The sequence below is a fragment of the Myodes glareolus genome, chromosome 1 (assembly GCF_982192425.1).
Source record: "Myodes glareolus chromosome 1, mMyoGla1.1, whole genome shotgun sequence".
Taxonomy (NCBI): Eukaryota; Metazoa; Chordata; class Mammalia; order Rodentia; family Cricetidae; genus Myodes; species Myodes glareolus.
This window is the reverse complement of record NC_142026.1, coordinates 125,175,017-125,191,255: the sequence shown is the minus strand read 5'-3', so window position 1 is coordinate 125,191,255 and position 16,239 is coordinate 125,175,017. Positions and strand designations below refer to the sequence as shown.

The window sequence follows — 16,239 nt, the reverse complement described above, 5'->3', positions numbered from 1 at the left end:
GTAATACATTCAGAAGCAGACGTTGCTGTAAGGAAGCATGATTCTAGGGGGCCGTCTAACGGTACCTACGATGACCAAAAATCCAAAAATGTGGGCAACTAGAACTGATCGCAATCTGTTTAAAACAAAGAACCTAAAGAGTCCAACTCAATATAAATTTAAAAAAAAAAAATCAAGATGGAAATGGTTTGCCCTGCGGAGAGCCCTGAAATTATGTGAGAGGGATCTGACCCAAGCAGAAAGATGAAGATTTGGAGAATGATATTTAGAAGTGTGTTCCTGGCTCCTTATCTTTTTACTTGCACTTTTTGAGAATGTAAAAAAAAAATGTGCTAATGAGATACCAAGACTGTGGGGTGTTTCCAAGCTCTGCAAAGACTTGAAAGCCCAGCTGGAAAGCATCCACCACCCAAACTGGCTCATCAATCTTGTCTATTATATAAACTTGATGTGAATGCCTACTTGGCTTCTCTGATATTTAAACATGGTTGCTGGGGGGAGAAACTCCCAATCAGTTAAAAATATCTGGTTAAAGCCGCTACTTTGTGCCTTTGAGGTGCCACAGAGGTATGGTCCATGGGGTAAGAATCCCACTTCCTGTTTGCAGGCAGAGGAACCGTTCTGGTTTCCTTCAGGCATTGTCCACCTGTAAAACATGAATGTACGTGCCGTGTGTGCATGCGGGACTCTGCGCAGCCAAAGGTGGGTGCCCTGGAATTAGCGTTCAGGCTGTTATGAGCTTCCATGAGGGTGCCGGGGACCAAACAAATGTTCTCTGCAGGAGTCCTGAGCTGTTGAGCCCTCTCTCCTGCTCTCTACCTTACTGTTGTTGAGACAGAGTCTTTCACTGGCCGGAAACTTGTCAAGAAGCCAAGGCTGACTGGCCATTGAGCCCCAGGGGACCCCCTGTCTCAGCCTCCCCAGCAGTGGCATCACAAGCATGCACCACACCTGACTTTTCTTCCACTTGAGTTCTGGGAATCAAGCTGGGGTTCCTGTGATTTCTCAGCAGGCACTTTACACAACCAGCTATCTCTGCAACTCTGAATAATTTTCCTTTTTAAAGCCCCGGGTCACACATAGCATCCTGTTAAAAATGGGTGTTGGCTCAATAAAAAAAAAAATTTAAAGGGCAGGTGTGATATTCCTTTTACTACTCTTGTTTCAAAAGACTTAAATCTGACCATAGCGATGACTAGAGGAGGAACTGCTAGTCCTGCCGTTAACTCTCCGTGGCTCTATTTCATTCTGTTCTGTTCTTCATGGAGAAGCCCAGATTTTGGATCGCAAGGAACTTATTTGATTTCTCTTCTAGTAACATTCATCTGCTGCCCATCACAAAGAACCACCCCTTTCTTTGTTCCTGAACAAAAGATCCCCAACTGTCCCTCCAGCTGTAAACCTCTATTATTTTGGAATGTCAAAACCATAGCTCTCCTTCTCACACGATTGAACATCACCCCCTTTGCATGTACAGTGATGTCCTATGGACTTTCTCCCCCAGTCACTGAAGGCCATTTTCTTTTCCTGGATCCTTTCTTTCAACATACACACACACACACACACACACACACACACACACACACACACACACACAGGCACACACAAAGGCTCAGTTATTACCACTTCCCTGAGTGTCTTTACACAGTTGCAGATATTAATAAATGAACTCTGTAAAGAGCTCACCAAAAGATGTGGGACTGCCTCAAAGAGCTTCTCATATGGGGAGACAGAAGGTTCTAGTTACAGGACAGTGGGGTCAGAATGACCTCTTTAATTAGTTAGTGCCGTGGTGGAGTTTGGTGAAACGATCCCCTGTTTAGGGAAGTATACACTCACTGTCCCTATAGCCAGTGCTGCCCTGAATAAAGATTGAAATTGAAAAAAAAAAAAAGTCATGTGGGCAAGCAGGCACCAGGTTTTCTTCACCATTTCTCTCTCAGAGAATGCCAGAAAGAAAATGTTTTAATGGAAAGTCTAGGCCTCATTTCTTCTCGTCCCTCATAAACAAAACAGCTAGGTGCTAGCTACCCTCCATCGAATGAATGTTCTCGAAAATCAGATGATGTTGATTCTAATAGCAAAGAGACACTTCACAAAGAACCCTTGTTCTGGAAATGAGGTCATCTGGACAGCCTATCCATTAAGAAAAAGCCCTATTCTGCCTTCAGAGGTCACCTATTGGGGCAGGAAATCTTTCAGCCAGCGAACCAACATCTGGCCCAAGTCTTCCAGGCTGAAATGCCAGTTTCCTGATCTAAATGGAACACACATGGGAGAGGGAAAAAAAAAACAAAAACCAAACCTCCATTTGCCCAAGCGTTCTTCACGGAAGCATAGATAAGGCGCTGTGGAAAAAGAGCTGCACTTTGTATATCAACACAAACAGAACCAGCCAAGCACTTGTACCACATTTGCATTTCTTTCTGCAGCAACTCCTGAGAGCAGAGAGACAAATTAATCACTCCCTAGTAAATCCATAAATAAACTTGCTTTAGCCGATCGCCATTTGTACTGATTCATTCCAGGTTGGGCAAGAATTTGCTCCTTTCATTGTTTGTTCAGTTTGGGTGCGGCAGATTGAGTCCAGGGCATTGGCCCGCTAAGCGTGCATCCTATCTTCCAGCTGTAGCCTTATTCCCACGGTTTACTTTTGTCCTAAGAGAAGGGGTGTGTGTGTGTGTGTGTGTGTGTGTGTGTGTGTGTGTGTGTGTGTGTGTGTGTGTGTGTGCAGGAGGTGGCTAACTCAAAGCAACAGGACCGAACTTGAAGGAAAGAATTGAGAGGATGTTTGTTACATTGTTAATACGAAGTGAGCCTCCCACCCCCACCCCCGCCTGCCTAGCTCATCCCCAGCTGGTGGCATGTTTCAAGAAATAGTGGAAATGTTAGGAACTGGGCTTAGTTGAAGGAAATAAGACATTGAATGAGTGCCTTAGGGGATTATGTCTGGTTCCTTCTCTCCCTCCCTCTGATTTTCATCTACCATGAGGTGAGTGGGCTCTGTGACGCTAATGGCCATGGTGTTTTCCCTTACGATGGGTCCATCACCAACAGATTCAATGACTCTGGACCACAGCACCAAACCCCCTTCGTTCCCTAGAGTGTCTCTCTCAGGTATTTGGTCAAGGTGACAAAGAAAAAAAGAAAGAAAGGAAGGAAGGAAGGAAGGAAGGAAGGAAGGAAGGAAGGAAAAGAAAAGAAAAGTGCTGATTTCATGTTTTCCAAGCCAGCCTGGTAGTCGAGGATGATCTTGGATTTTAGATTCTCCTGTCTCTCTGTGCCAAGTGCTGGGGTTACAGGCATGTACACTGTACCCAGTTTATGCAGTACTAATGACTGAACTCAGGCTCCACACACTAAGCAAGCACTTCACTAAGCGAGATGCATCATTCTTCTGGGGAGAAAGAAAGCATTTTTTCTTTTTTTAAAGACAAGGTTTTGCTATATAGGCCTGACTGGCCTGGAACTCATCATATAGACCAGGCTATCCTCAAACACGAAGATCTGCCTGCCTCTGGCTCCTGAGTGCTGTGACTAAAGATGTGTACCACCCTACCAGCCTTGAAAGTCATCTTACAAAGCCATCTGAAAGTGCCCCGAGAGGGTTCATGTGTGGCTCCAGTGGAAAGTGTGTGTGCGGAATGCCCAAAGCTCTAGGTTTGATCCCAGCACAGAAGCCAAACAGCATTCTATGTGTTATTTTCCCATTTGTTATTCAATGTCTTTTATCTGTTCTCTGAAGATGTTCCACAATGTGTTGAGTTCTTCCTTTGCAGTAATGGAGATTATATTTTGTCCATCTTTCAGTCACCTCCTCATTTATCCATGCGCCAGATAGGGAGAAGGCTGGCGTGGTATTAGGTATCACAGCAGACAGGCCTGTTTTCCAAAATCTCGTCCACTAGAAGAGGTAGGAAAGCAAACGGAAGGCAAATGCATCCAACAGAAGGTGTTCAGTGGGGAATGTGCGGACTTCAGAGACAGGGATCCCTGTCAAGAATGTGAAGGCCGCACAATTCATTCTCAAAGAGAAAGAAAGACTGACCAGACACAGGGACAACCTGGAGCAGTTAGAGTGTCCAGTCTCTGTGAAGAGGGTGGATTTTACTACGTGATTCATTTTCTAATCAAGAAAGCAGAATAGGAGTGGGTAGGGGCGCTTGTCTAGTGTGAGCAAGATCCCTAAGTTCATTTCTAGTCCTGCAAGAAAGTGTGTGTGGGGGGACCCCAGGGGAGGAAGGGGAGAGGACAGAGAGCAGGGAGGAGATATCCTGGGTTCCATCCATAGCACACTGATATGGGAGAATTGTCTGTATTCTGTCAATCATTTTAATAAAACGCTGATTGGCCAGGCAGGCAGTATAGGCGGGAAAGCCAGACAGGAAGTAGGGGTGGAGCAAAGAGACTGGGAGTATTCTGGAAACAGAGCTCCCTCAGCATTCCTGTACAGACCACCGAAGAGGCAGCATGTAACTTGCCCAGCAGAGAAAGGTACGGAGCCATTATGGCTAACATAGATGAGAATAATGGGATAATATAAGTTATAAGAGTTAACAAGAAGCCTGACCTAATGAGCCAATCAGCTTTATAACTTATAGAGATCTCTGTGTGATTGGTTTTCTTTGGGGTTTGCCGACTTGTTGGGGTACTGGGAAGGACAGAAACCCCAACAAGCCGGCCCTCATGTTACAGATGGCGCCCAACGTGGATAACTGAATCCACAGAAAGCCTGAGAAAGCTTGGAAAAGAATAGAGTAAAGCATGGCTTCTTGGTGGCAGCAATTTCTCAGGTCTACTTTGCTTGCTAGAGGCAAGCAAGCGCTCTCATATAAGAGAGGCTTCCTGACTCAGCTTTAGCTGCAAAATCTTGCAGCTCATTAAGAGGTCCTGCCACGAAACACTTAAATGGTGTTTATCAAAAGCTGAATGTATGCTTTTCGGTTTTCAGCCGTAGCAGGTAAAAAGCTGCTCTGTTTTAAAATGCCGACTTTCTGGGCTGTCCTGCCAGAGCAAACTCTGACTCTTTCAGGCAGGCAGTCCGACTGAGTGTGGTCTGTGAGCAGAATGCTGCAGCTTGCTGGCAATGACCTTCAAACGCCATAGAGTTGTGGCAGTAAAAGGCTTCAGTGGTACCTCAGCCACAAGGCTGAAAAGCTAAAAAATGAGCTGGATCTAGCCGTCAAAGCCACGGCTTTAAAGGAGAGGATTAATCTTCTCCTTAAAGACTCATGTACTCAAAAAAGAGAGAGAGATACAGTAAAGAGAGGTTCAAAGATGAAAAAAACCTCTAAAGAGTTTACAATGTGTTAAAAATATATACAGGCTAAAGGTTAAAGTCATTAAAAAGAAAAAAAAAGGGAGAAATAGGGTGTGGTGGTACACACCTTTAATCCCAGTGCCTGGGAGGCAGAGGTACGTTGACCTCTGAGACTTTAAGGGGCAGAGGGAGTTGACCTCTGTGACTTCAAGGTGTGGTAGTGCACACCTTTAATCCCAATGCCTGGGAGGCAGGGACAGACAGATCTCTGTGAGTTCAAGGTGTGGTAGCATACACCTTTAATCCCAGCACTGGGGAGGCAGAGACAGGAGGATCTCTGTGAGTTCAAGGACAGCCTGGTCTACAGAGTTATTCCAGGACAAAGATATACAGAGAGCCTGTCTCAAAAAGTAAAAGTAAAAATAAAAGAAATAGAAGTAAAATAAAGCTGCATAAAGATGGAAAATACACAGAGAATCTTGATACTGTATGCTATTATGCTCTCTTTTAATTGTTTGAATGCTGAGGAAGGAGCAACAGTCACCAAAAGACATTTGTTTATAAATGCTGCTGAACTAACCCAAGATAGACATTTTGAAAATACCTTGGCTTCAAAACTGAAGTCAAAAGGTATGTTACTTTGGAGAAGAGATTCTGCTTTTGTTTCCACAGAAAATGAGAGGCTATGGATTTATTCAGAGTTAAGAAAAATCATCTTTGACCAAGGGAGGCCACCTGAGAAATCGACGGGAACAGATGGCCCAGATGACAGAGTTCTACATCCAGAACTGATTCAAGACTGCAGCCTGAGATGATCAAGACTCCCAGGATACTTCAGTCAGGACTTGATTATAACTCTAAATTTTCTTTAGGTCCCCATAAGATTATCAGCGCCCCCAACCAGCAGGAAGTAGCCTAAAATACTACGCCCACATTCCCAACAAATGGACTATGGGTATTTTCCTTTGTTTAAAAAAAAAAAAAAGAGGGAAATGATACGGGAGAATTGTCTGTATTCTGTCAATCATTTTAATAAAACGCTGATTGGCCAGGCAGGCAGTATAGGCGGGAAAGCCAGACAGGAAGTAGGGGTGGAGCAAAGAGACTGGGAGTATTCTGGAAACAGAGCTCCCTCAGCATTCCTGTACAGACCACCGAAGAGGCAGCATGTAACTTGCCCAGCAGAGAAAGGTACGGAGCCATTATGGCTAACATAGATGAGAATAATGGGATAATATAAGTTATAAGAGTTAACAAGAAGCCTGACCTAATGAGCCAATCAGTTTATAACCTTATGGAGTCTTGTGTGTGATTTTCTTTGTTGCTTGCCGGCTGTTGGGGTACTGGGAAGGACAGAAACCCCAACAAGCCAGCCCTCATACTACAGCACACAAGGACATGAGAAAGATAATTTAAAAATGAAAACCGAGTGACAATGATGAATCTGAATGTGTCTTAATAGTTACTGTAATGAAAGCAATATGAAGTCATGGAGGATTTTAAATGGGGACAGATTAAAATCTGTTTTAGTTTTTGATTTTTTAATTTGCAATTGGGTCTCATGCAGTCTAGGTTACATTTGAGTTCACTCTGTTTCTGGGGCCGGACTTGAACTCCTCATTCTCCATCACAGCCTCTTCAGTGCTAGAATTGCAGATGTAAGCCACCATGCCTGTTTTCTTTTAAGTAGAAACAAAAACAGTCTTCCAATCCTATCCTTGCATCCTCCTCTCAGCCCTCAGTATGTTCGTTTTAAAGTAAGGACAATGATGATATCTTCAAAACAGGTTTAAGAATATTGAAGATTGAAGCTGGTTAAGTCGGTTGGTAGGTAGAGACACTGGCCAGCATTCTGATGATCTGATTTTAGGCTCCATGATACAAGGAGAGAATCAACTCTAGTTATCCTCTGACCTCCACATCTACTCCAGGGCACATATGTGCACACACACAAACACACACTCAGAGCAAATCAAAAATAAATCAAAGAATAATGAAGACTGGAGCACATTTATAAACTAGACCAAAAAAAACCCAAAAACTACCACAGTGGGGAAACTTTAAGATTTAAGACAGAGCTCTGCTGAAAATAATGCCTCAAAGATGATGAATGATGCTGGAGATGATGGCGATGCTGGAGATGATGGTGATGCTGGACCTGATGGTGATGCTGGAGATGGTGCTGATGGTGATGCTGGAGATGGTGCTGATGGTGGTGCTGATGGTGGTGATGGTAATTTGCATTTATGAGATTACAGACATAGGCCTTTCTTTTTTAGAGGTCAGTATCCTATTCAGCTCTGTTAATTTCTTTTTCTTTTTAACACTAGTAAATGGGCCACTGCGGTGGCTTGACTAGGAATGGCCCACAAAGGCTTATGTTTTTGAATGTTTGTCATTAGGGAGTGGAACTTCTTGCCAGGGATGAGGAAGTGTGGCCTTGTTGGAGGAAGTGTGTCACTGGGGAGTGGGCTTTGGGCTTTCAAATGTTCAAGCCAGGCCCAGAGTCTCTCTTTCATCTGTTGCCTAGACGAAGAACTCTCAGCTCCTTCTCCAGCACCATGTCTGCCTGCATGCTGCTGTGCTTCCCACCATGATGATGATGGGATAAACCTGCTGTGGAATAATCTTTGTACACTGTAAATATGTGTTACACTCATTGTTAATAAAAAGTTGATTGGTCGGTAGGTAGGCAGGATTTGGGGGGTAGAAAGAATGCTCGAAAGAAAAGGGCCTGAGTCTGGGGAGTCTTGGGCCAAGAGCAGTAGAAGCAACATGGGAGGTTCACAGATGCAGTCAATGAGCCGCAGGACAGCACACAGATGAACAGAAACGGGCTAATGTAAGTTATAAGAGAGGGCTGGAGACAAGCCTAAGCTATCAGGTGAGAATTTATGGTTAATAATAAGTCTCTGAGTGGCTATTTGGGACACAGAAGAACTCTGCCTGCATTTCTGTGTAACAGCCCTGGCTGTCCTGAAACTCACTCTTGTAGACCAGGCTGGCATCAGACTCACAGAGATCCACCTACCTTTACAACCTGAGTGCTGGGATTAAAGGCGTACACCACCACTGCCCAGTTAAATGTTTTTTCTTTATAAGAGTTGCTGTAGTCATGGTTTTCCTTCACAGCAACAGAACACTAACTAGGAAAGTCACCTACTTTGCAGGAGAATTTTCTCAGAGGACCTCGGTTCAGATTGTCTTGTCAGCTCTCTGATCTAAAGTAATTCACCACCTTCCACTTCTTTAGTCTCCTTTATCCCAAACTGAAGTGCATTAAAAGAAATGCCCAAGGTCTCTTTAATTCCCAACATTCTGTGGTCCACAAGTCAATGCTTAGGTGGTGGAAATGATGTAAGGTCCAACAAAGAAAGGAGGCTTTGATTTTTAGTTTTTGGAGACAGAGTCTCATGGAGCTCCAGCTGACCTTGAATTTACTATGCTGTCAAGAATGAATTTTAACTACCACTAATCCTGTTTTTACTCCCAAGTGAAGAGATTATAGGTCTGTGCCATACCTTATCTCTAAAAGGAGGTGCTTGGATTGTAGATCTACAGAATATGGCATTTAAGATGTTTTAATAACATAAGCTCTTTTTTTATGACAATGAGACATGTCTGCTTCTGGCTGCACCAATCTACTTCAGAGAAGATAATGGGCATCAAAGAAATTCCACAAAGAGTTTTCTTTTTTGTGGCAAAAGTAAGTCATTGGGCAAGAAAATATCCTTCTCTCGACTACTGACAGTGTGCTGTCCTAATTAGATAACCAGGACATAAAAGAAAGTGACTGCCAAACATTGTCAAGGCAAGGAGGGACAGCCCTTCAGAATATCCTGCTTCACAGAAAAGTCTGTCAGATATGCTGGGCCTGTAGGCTGAAGATGGATGCCCCAGCATTGCAGAGGAACTTTGGGTGACTGTTCAGGTAGCCAGCTATTTCTGTCATTATTAACATTTTTTTTTAGAAGTTGCTTACTTGTGCTTCCTGCTTACTCAGTTAGTATTATTACCTTCTTGGGTCTCTGAGAAAGTTGAAGACTACACAGCTATAGTTATAGTTTTCCTTGTTTACTTAATGCAAAAAGCAAGTTATGACAGAAAGAAAATTAGGTACAAGACTTTGAACTCACCAACACTTTTAATCCCAGTAGCCACAATGACAGTTTGCCATAGAAACCATGCAGTAGTGGTGTGTGCCCTTAATTCCAGAACTAGAGAAGAATATAAAATGGGAGGAAATAACTCTCCATTCCAGTCTCATTCTGAGGTTTCCTGGAGAAAGGATCAGCATTTTGGACTGAGGCTGAGGTAAGAGCCAGTGTCTGGCTACTTTGCTTTTCTAGTCTTCAGGTTGAATCCTAATATCTGTCTGTAGGCAGAAACTGCTTTTTCATTTCCCAGCTGCTCAGACCCAAATAATCACACAGAAACTTCACTAATTACAACACTGCTTGGCCAATAGCTTAGGCTTCCTATTAACTAACCTTCCACCATAAATTGATCCATTCTTATTATTTTATATTTTACCGTGAGGCTCATGGTTTACTAGTAAGCTTCCTTTGGCAGCTATATGGCATCTCTCTGACTCCACCTTCTTTCTTCCTCTATCTCTGCTTGGAATTTCTGTCTTGTTCTATTCTGCCCTCTCATAGGCCCAAATGGCTTCTTTACTCTTTAATCAATTAAAGCAACACATATACAAAAGGACTTCCCATAACATCTGTCTCTGAGTTTTTATTCATTGTGCTTCAGTTAAGAGCATTAGCTACTCTTCCAGAGGTCCTGAGTTCAATTTTGAGCACCCACATTGTGGTTCACAATCATCTGTATTGAGATCTGTTGCCCTCTTCTGGCATGCAGAGAGAACACTGTATACATAATGAATAAATAAATCTTTTTAAAAAGCTTTAAAAATAAAATAACTTAAAAGGATGTTTGAAAGACTGGGAATCAAAAAAAATACCTTTAGTACTTAGTAGCAGCTATATACAGTCTATATAATAGAATGGTTAGCTGATTTTAAAATGTTAGCAATGTGTCTTCCCTCCCTCCCTTCCTTTTTATGTTTTTAAAGATTTATTTATTTGTTATATATACAATGTTCTGCTTTCATGTATGCCTGCAGGCCAGAAAAGGACACCAGATCTCATTATAGATGGTTGTGAGCCACCAAGTGGTTGCTGGGAATTGAACTTAGGACCTCTGGAAGAGCAGTCAGTGCTCTGAACCTTGGAGCTATTTCTCCAGTTCTCTTTTTTATTTTTTCAGTGCTACAGGTTCTCTGTATATACTAGGCAAGAGCTCTACCATTAAGCAGCATGCCCAGGGCTGAAATGTACACACTGCTGATGACATTAAATCATTCCAAAATTTTCTACCCAGAAACCAAACTGTATCTTCAAAAAGCTGCCAATGGAACATGACTGGCACAAGGACAATTGTAATTGCTTACAGCTACAAGATTCAAAATTTTGGCAGGATGTAGGAAACACTACCCAAAGTTCTCATCCATTGGCTCAGCATTTAGAATTGGGGTCACTTAACCTTGTAAGCAATTGGAACAAAGTCAGAAGTTCCACCCAGAGGTTCATCATCAAGTCTTGTGCACTATTGAAAATTTGGAAAGGGGACATCTCCCTTTGTATCTGAAGAATGATCAAATCAGTGATGATATCGTGTCTTGATGGCTTAATATTTACAGATTAAGATGTCAATAGACACCTATGTTAAGAGTGTGAGACATTAGCCTCTGCAGGGAAGCATGCCTCAGAAATGAAGTGTGTAGCTTGAGCACACGGGGAGACGAGATTACAAATATCCTATGCCGTGTCTGAAACAGTGTAGTGGGAGATCAGTAATTTTTTTTTTGAACAAACAAATGAATATAAAATTGAAGCTGTTGCTGGGCTGTGGTGGCACACACCTTTAGTTCCAGCACTTGGAAGGCAGAGGTAGGCGGATCTCTGTGAGTTCGAGGCCAGCCTGCTCTATAGAGTGAGTCTGAGGACAGTCAGAACTGTTACACAAAGAAACCCTGTTTTGAAAAAACAAAACGAATAACCACCCCCCAATAAGGAAATTGCTGACACATTAAGATGGTAAATTAAATTATTTTTGAAAAGTTGTCTGTGCTGTTACTATGCTTACTTAAAACAAACACTGAATATTAGCAACCGAGCATTTACTCTATGCAGGAACTCCCTTATGTGTTAAATATTTTGAGCTCTATTTCAAACTTTATTTTGGAGGACAGAGACTCTTGTAGCCCAGGATGATCTCAAACTCACTATGTAGTAGTTGAGGATGACCTTGAAGTCCTGGTCCTCCTGGGATTACAGGTACACGCCATTAGCTCCAGTTTAATATTTTGTAATACTGCCTGTTTGTTACCTTCTAACACAGGGTTGCTATTTTTCCACTTTCAGATTCAAATATTTACGGAGGCAAGTTCAAAGGTAGGCAGAAAGAGAGGTGGGGGCAGGAGTGAGGGGAAAGAAGACGGGCAGGTAAACGAGCAGGCGGGCGCGTCGGCAGGCTAGGTCAGCAAATGAGTGTGGCAGAAACTGAGGCTCGGGACCCTGGTGTTTTAGACCACAGGGTTCCCAGGGAATGGCAGAGTCAGTAAGTCTCAGAACTCAGGGAGTTGAAGTTCTAGATGCCCGGACTCCCTGTGTAAACACTTGGTAGAACTGGAATGACTGAGCTCCTGAAATGGAGGGATAAAGGGAAAGTTCCTCTCCAAACAGCCACCGGAAGTGTACCCCTTCACCCTCTTGTGACGATTCCTCAATTCCTCACTGTGAAATCACGGAATGTGCTGTAGAAGGTTTACCTTGAGCAGATTTATCAATAGGCAGGAATGGCCACAGCAAATAGCTCACACATGGAAACTAAACCCGTCCAACCAGAGCAAGCCCAAAGCATCAAGAGTCCTCAGCTCCGTAAGCCTTCTCAGCCTGGCCTCACAGCTCCTGAACAATAACAAAGATGCAGAAACCACATCTTGGATCCACCCACGGAGTTTCACTTTCTTGGTTTTTCAGGTCTGATGATTAATATGGTGTCACGTGTGACCAAGAACTCTTTTCTGGGGTGAGAATTACCATTGCCTAGCTTGCTAGATGCCACTGGAATTGCGTGTTTGCTTCTAAGACAACCGTTTAGACTCTGGACAGTAATATCGGTCACGTCCCACTAGAATTTCTTGCATACACCGTCTATCTTCTTTACTGTTCACCTCTAGATTTCCCCTAAGAGGTACTATTTTTGAACCATTGACTATTTCCCTTGACTCCTCCCCTTTCTGGCTCACTTGGAGTCCACTGCAAACTCAGCCAGGTTCAGTGTCTGGTCAACACTGTATTCCTGGAGGGATGAATTCCTAGGGGCATGAATGGCAGCATTTTGAATATTTTGAAGCACTCCGTCTCCAGTTTCATTTATTTATTTATTTATTTATTTATTTAGTGTGTATACAGTGTTCTGTCTACATGTATCCTTGCAAGTCAGAAGAGGGCACCAGATCTCATTATAGATGATTGTGAGCTACCATGTGGATGCTGGGAATTGAACTCAGGACCTCTGGAAGAGCAGTCAGTGCTCTTAACCACTAAGCCATCTCTCCAGCCCACCATCTCCAGATTATTTGGTTTCATCAGCATTTGCTGTAAAAACAGGCCAGTTTGATCTCTCATGTCCTTACCAACAGTAGATAAAGACCTTGTACCATGATTCTGTAACTCCTGTTTGTTTGGAGGACTGAGGTTCTCCGTAAAGCAGTCAAACCCTCTGCCTGCATCCTCCCAAAAGAAAAAGGCAGGTTTCACTCAAGAACATTTATAATCTATAGAAGAAAACTGTCAAACTATCTCATATGCTGTCAAATCATTTCAAATACTACTTACTTTTTTGATCTACACCATAAGATACCTCACTTTTAATGTCAAGGAAAAAAAAGGCAGGAGTCAAACTGCACACTGCCCATCGTCCCCTGAGAGCTTTCTGCTAATCACAGATTTATTCTGGGCAAGCCGATTAATCTGGGCACCATGCCTTGAAGTGGGCTGGGGCTGTGGGCCACTCAACGTCAATAACACCATGACTTATACCATCTGTGCTGTGTACCCACTTAACTTGTCCCTGGCGGGAATACGTGAACTTTTATTTCTGCTATTATCCTCATATCCTGTCTAGACTGAAAACAACTTCTGAGCAACTCCCTTCATGTTCGGTGAATTAACAAACCAAGAGGTCAGCCAACTCCATGTTGCCCATGCTAATACTCTGGTGGGTCCTTCAGACTTCATCACTGAAACTGACAGGAGCCAAGGGGAGACAGGGAGGCTCCGTCTAACTGCTTCCAAGACCCAGAGAAGGGTAGCACTCAGGTTTCTGTAGTATGCACTGACTGCACTAAGTCACTGGGACAAGTCATGGAGGTTTGAGGTCGAAGTAACATTAGGCCTTCATTTTGATTCTGGTTTGGAAGCCTTGGTGCTCCAGGACATGAGCGAACAGAGGGATCATTGTGTCCCCAGAGCTAAGAAGGAGAAAGACCCGTGGGCCACAGCACACAGACTCAGAAAGGACAAAGTGGCCAGGATGCTGCTTGCAGGCTTTTTGGGTTTTGAGAATTTTGTCAGGGCGAGGATACTGATTTAACACAGTAAGAAAACATTTTAACTTAAAACTCTCCTTTTCCCTCCAACATCACCGTGGTGGCTTTAGTGTAAGAGGAGGGACAAGAAAGAGAAGAGACTGATGGTGCTGGAGGGGAGAGAAGCAAACTGGAAAGTCCGCCAGGGCCCAAACTTTTGTTTAAGGAACTCAAGTGAAAACATATGCCACTTTGATTACGGGAAAACGAGCGTGAATGTCTGAGAAACAATTCTCAGACATCAGGCACAAGATAATACACTCAGCAGGCTCAGTAAATTCCTCATTACCATAGAAATTGTCTTCAAGTCTGATCTACTAGGATATGATTAATAATTGGCATTTGTTTTCTTCCAGGGAGCTGGATGACTGGGAGAAACCCGACAGAATTTCAAAGTTCGTTCCTAAATCCGTCAGGTGCTTTTTCTTCTGCTTTCCGTAAACAAAAAAATACTGTGACCAGAGTGATGTGTGCCATGGGCTGCTGAGAGAGGAGCAGGGGCTGTGGCCTTGGCATTGTATGTTTACTCCAGGACATGCATCTCCTCACTCACAGCTTTATAAAAGGAATGTTGCAAAAATCAGGGCGGTTAGGGGCAGGGCTTCTGCCTGCACATTGTGTTTTACTGGGAATTGTTGGTAGGATGCAAGGATTTCTGGGATGACTTCCTAGTCCTTCTGTTTCCCTTTTGAGAAGCTCAAGCTCGTTTCTGGTATAAATTGAAGGCAACCTGCATTGCTCATGAAAATCTGGACAGGAAAACAGCGGGCTCATGCTGGAGATAGTGCTCAGGGGAACAAGGTTCCCTTGTTGGAGTTTTCCAAAGCTCAAGCCTTGCAGGAGGCAAGGAAAGATTAACAAGTCAAGGGGGAGCACACCAGCCAAGCAAGCCCTTTGATTTGGAGTTAACTGGAGTTAAGGCAGTACAGCCAGCTGACCCAACTATGGGCTTTCCAGTCTCGGGCAAGGGCAGGTAGCAACTTTGAATCCTGTGGGCCACTGTACAACATGCACACAGACAGACAGACAGACAGACAGACAGACACACACACACACACACACACACAGAGCAACATGTGACATAGTAAGCAAAGCTCTCATTAGTTAGAAATGTGAAAAACGACATCCCATCTGCTCCGCAAATGTCAGCACGCTCCTGCCACCTGTCAAGGGGCAGTGGGGTAGTGGAGAATGGCTCCTCTTGACACAGGTTTATATTTTTAGGCAAACAAAGAATCACTTCTTTCAGTGCCCTGTCCCCAATGCTACCCTCTGCCCTCTGCCAGAAATCCTTGGAATATCTTTGCTGTGGTGCTTGGTGCCCAGAAGAACACGAGCTGTGTTGAAATACCATGCCCTAGGAATCACAGGGCTTTCAGACTAGTTCAGTACACCTAGCCCGTGGCACAACCGGCAGCGTAGGGTTTGTGAGCCGCCCTCTCTCTACGTTCACAGTTAAGCGTGAAGGAAAACTAGAGCCAGAGGGACACCACTCTGAACTCAAGTGTGTTTTCAGAGGTGAGTCCCGAGACACCAGAGTGTGCAGAGGAAATGATGAGTGCTTTTCCCCTAAGATCTGGGCAGGAAGAAATCCTCTCAGAACAGGATGTCACATCTGCTTCCAGAGACCCCCATCACGAGGTCCGTGAATTAAGTTTCTTTCTCACAGCGTCTCAGCCCAGTTTTAAAACTTGGCTCCTTCGGCCTCTCCTCCCTCTGGCATCAACTCCTATGCCCTTGAAACCATTCTGTAGTCAAGGATGACCTTTGAATTTCTGATTTTTCTATCTCTACCTTTGAGTGTTAGGATTACTGGCGTGAGCCACATTCTTGGTATACGTGGTGCTGGGTATTGAACCCAGGGCTGCCTCTACTCATTGAACCCCACCCCAGGTCCCTGGTTTCTCCAAGTCCCCTCAGTTTGGTATTGGTTTTGAGGGGTGTGTGTGTGTGTGTGTGTGTGTGTGTGTGTTGGTGCATCTCTTTCCTCGTTCACTTTGTATCACAGTGGGACTCTGCCTGATGACACATCCACTTGTCCCTCAAGATGCAATCAGATGCCACTTTTCCTAGAAGAGTTTTTGAATGGTCTTTTCCCAGCCAGTCACACTGCCTCTACCTCCTCCCCCTAGCCCGAACTCTGCTCTTCCCCCCCCCATCCTTCCTGCCACAGCATCCTGGAAAACCCAATCCCTAGACACTTACCAGCCTGCATTTTAATTGTTAGTTTCTCTCATTGTCTTTCAGACTGGAGCTGCTCCAACGCAGGAACTACAAACACAGTGACTTGGGTCTCCCCCACCCTCCACCCCCATTG

The 16,239-nt window shown here is 44.0% G+C and overlaps 1 protein-coding gene and 1 long non-coding RNA gene across 3 annotated transcripts in view; one reads left to right on the top strand and one right to left on the bottom strand.

Moving 5' to 3' along the window:
- The window catches only part of Sash1 (SAM and SH3 domain containing 1), a 305,306-nt gene that overhangs the window by 173,785 nt on the left and 115,282 nt on the right, over positions 1-16,239 (bottom strand). The window lies entirely within an intron of this gene.
- On the top strand, positions 4,359-6,555 carry LOC148123565 (uncharacterized). Its single transcript, XR_015739329.1, has 2 exons — positions 4,359-5,379; positions 5,482-6,555. It is a non-coding gene; the product is annotated as an uncharacterized LOC148123565 (long non-coding RNA).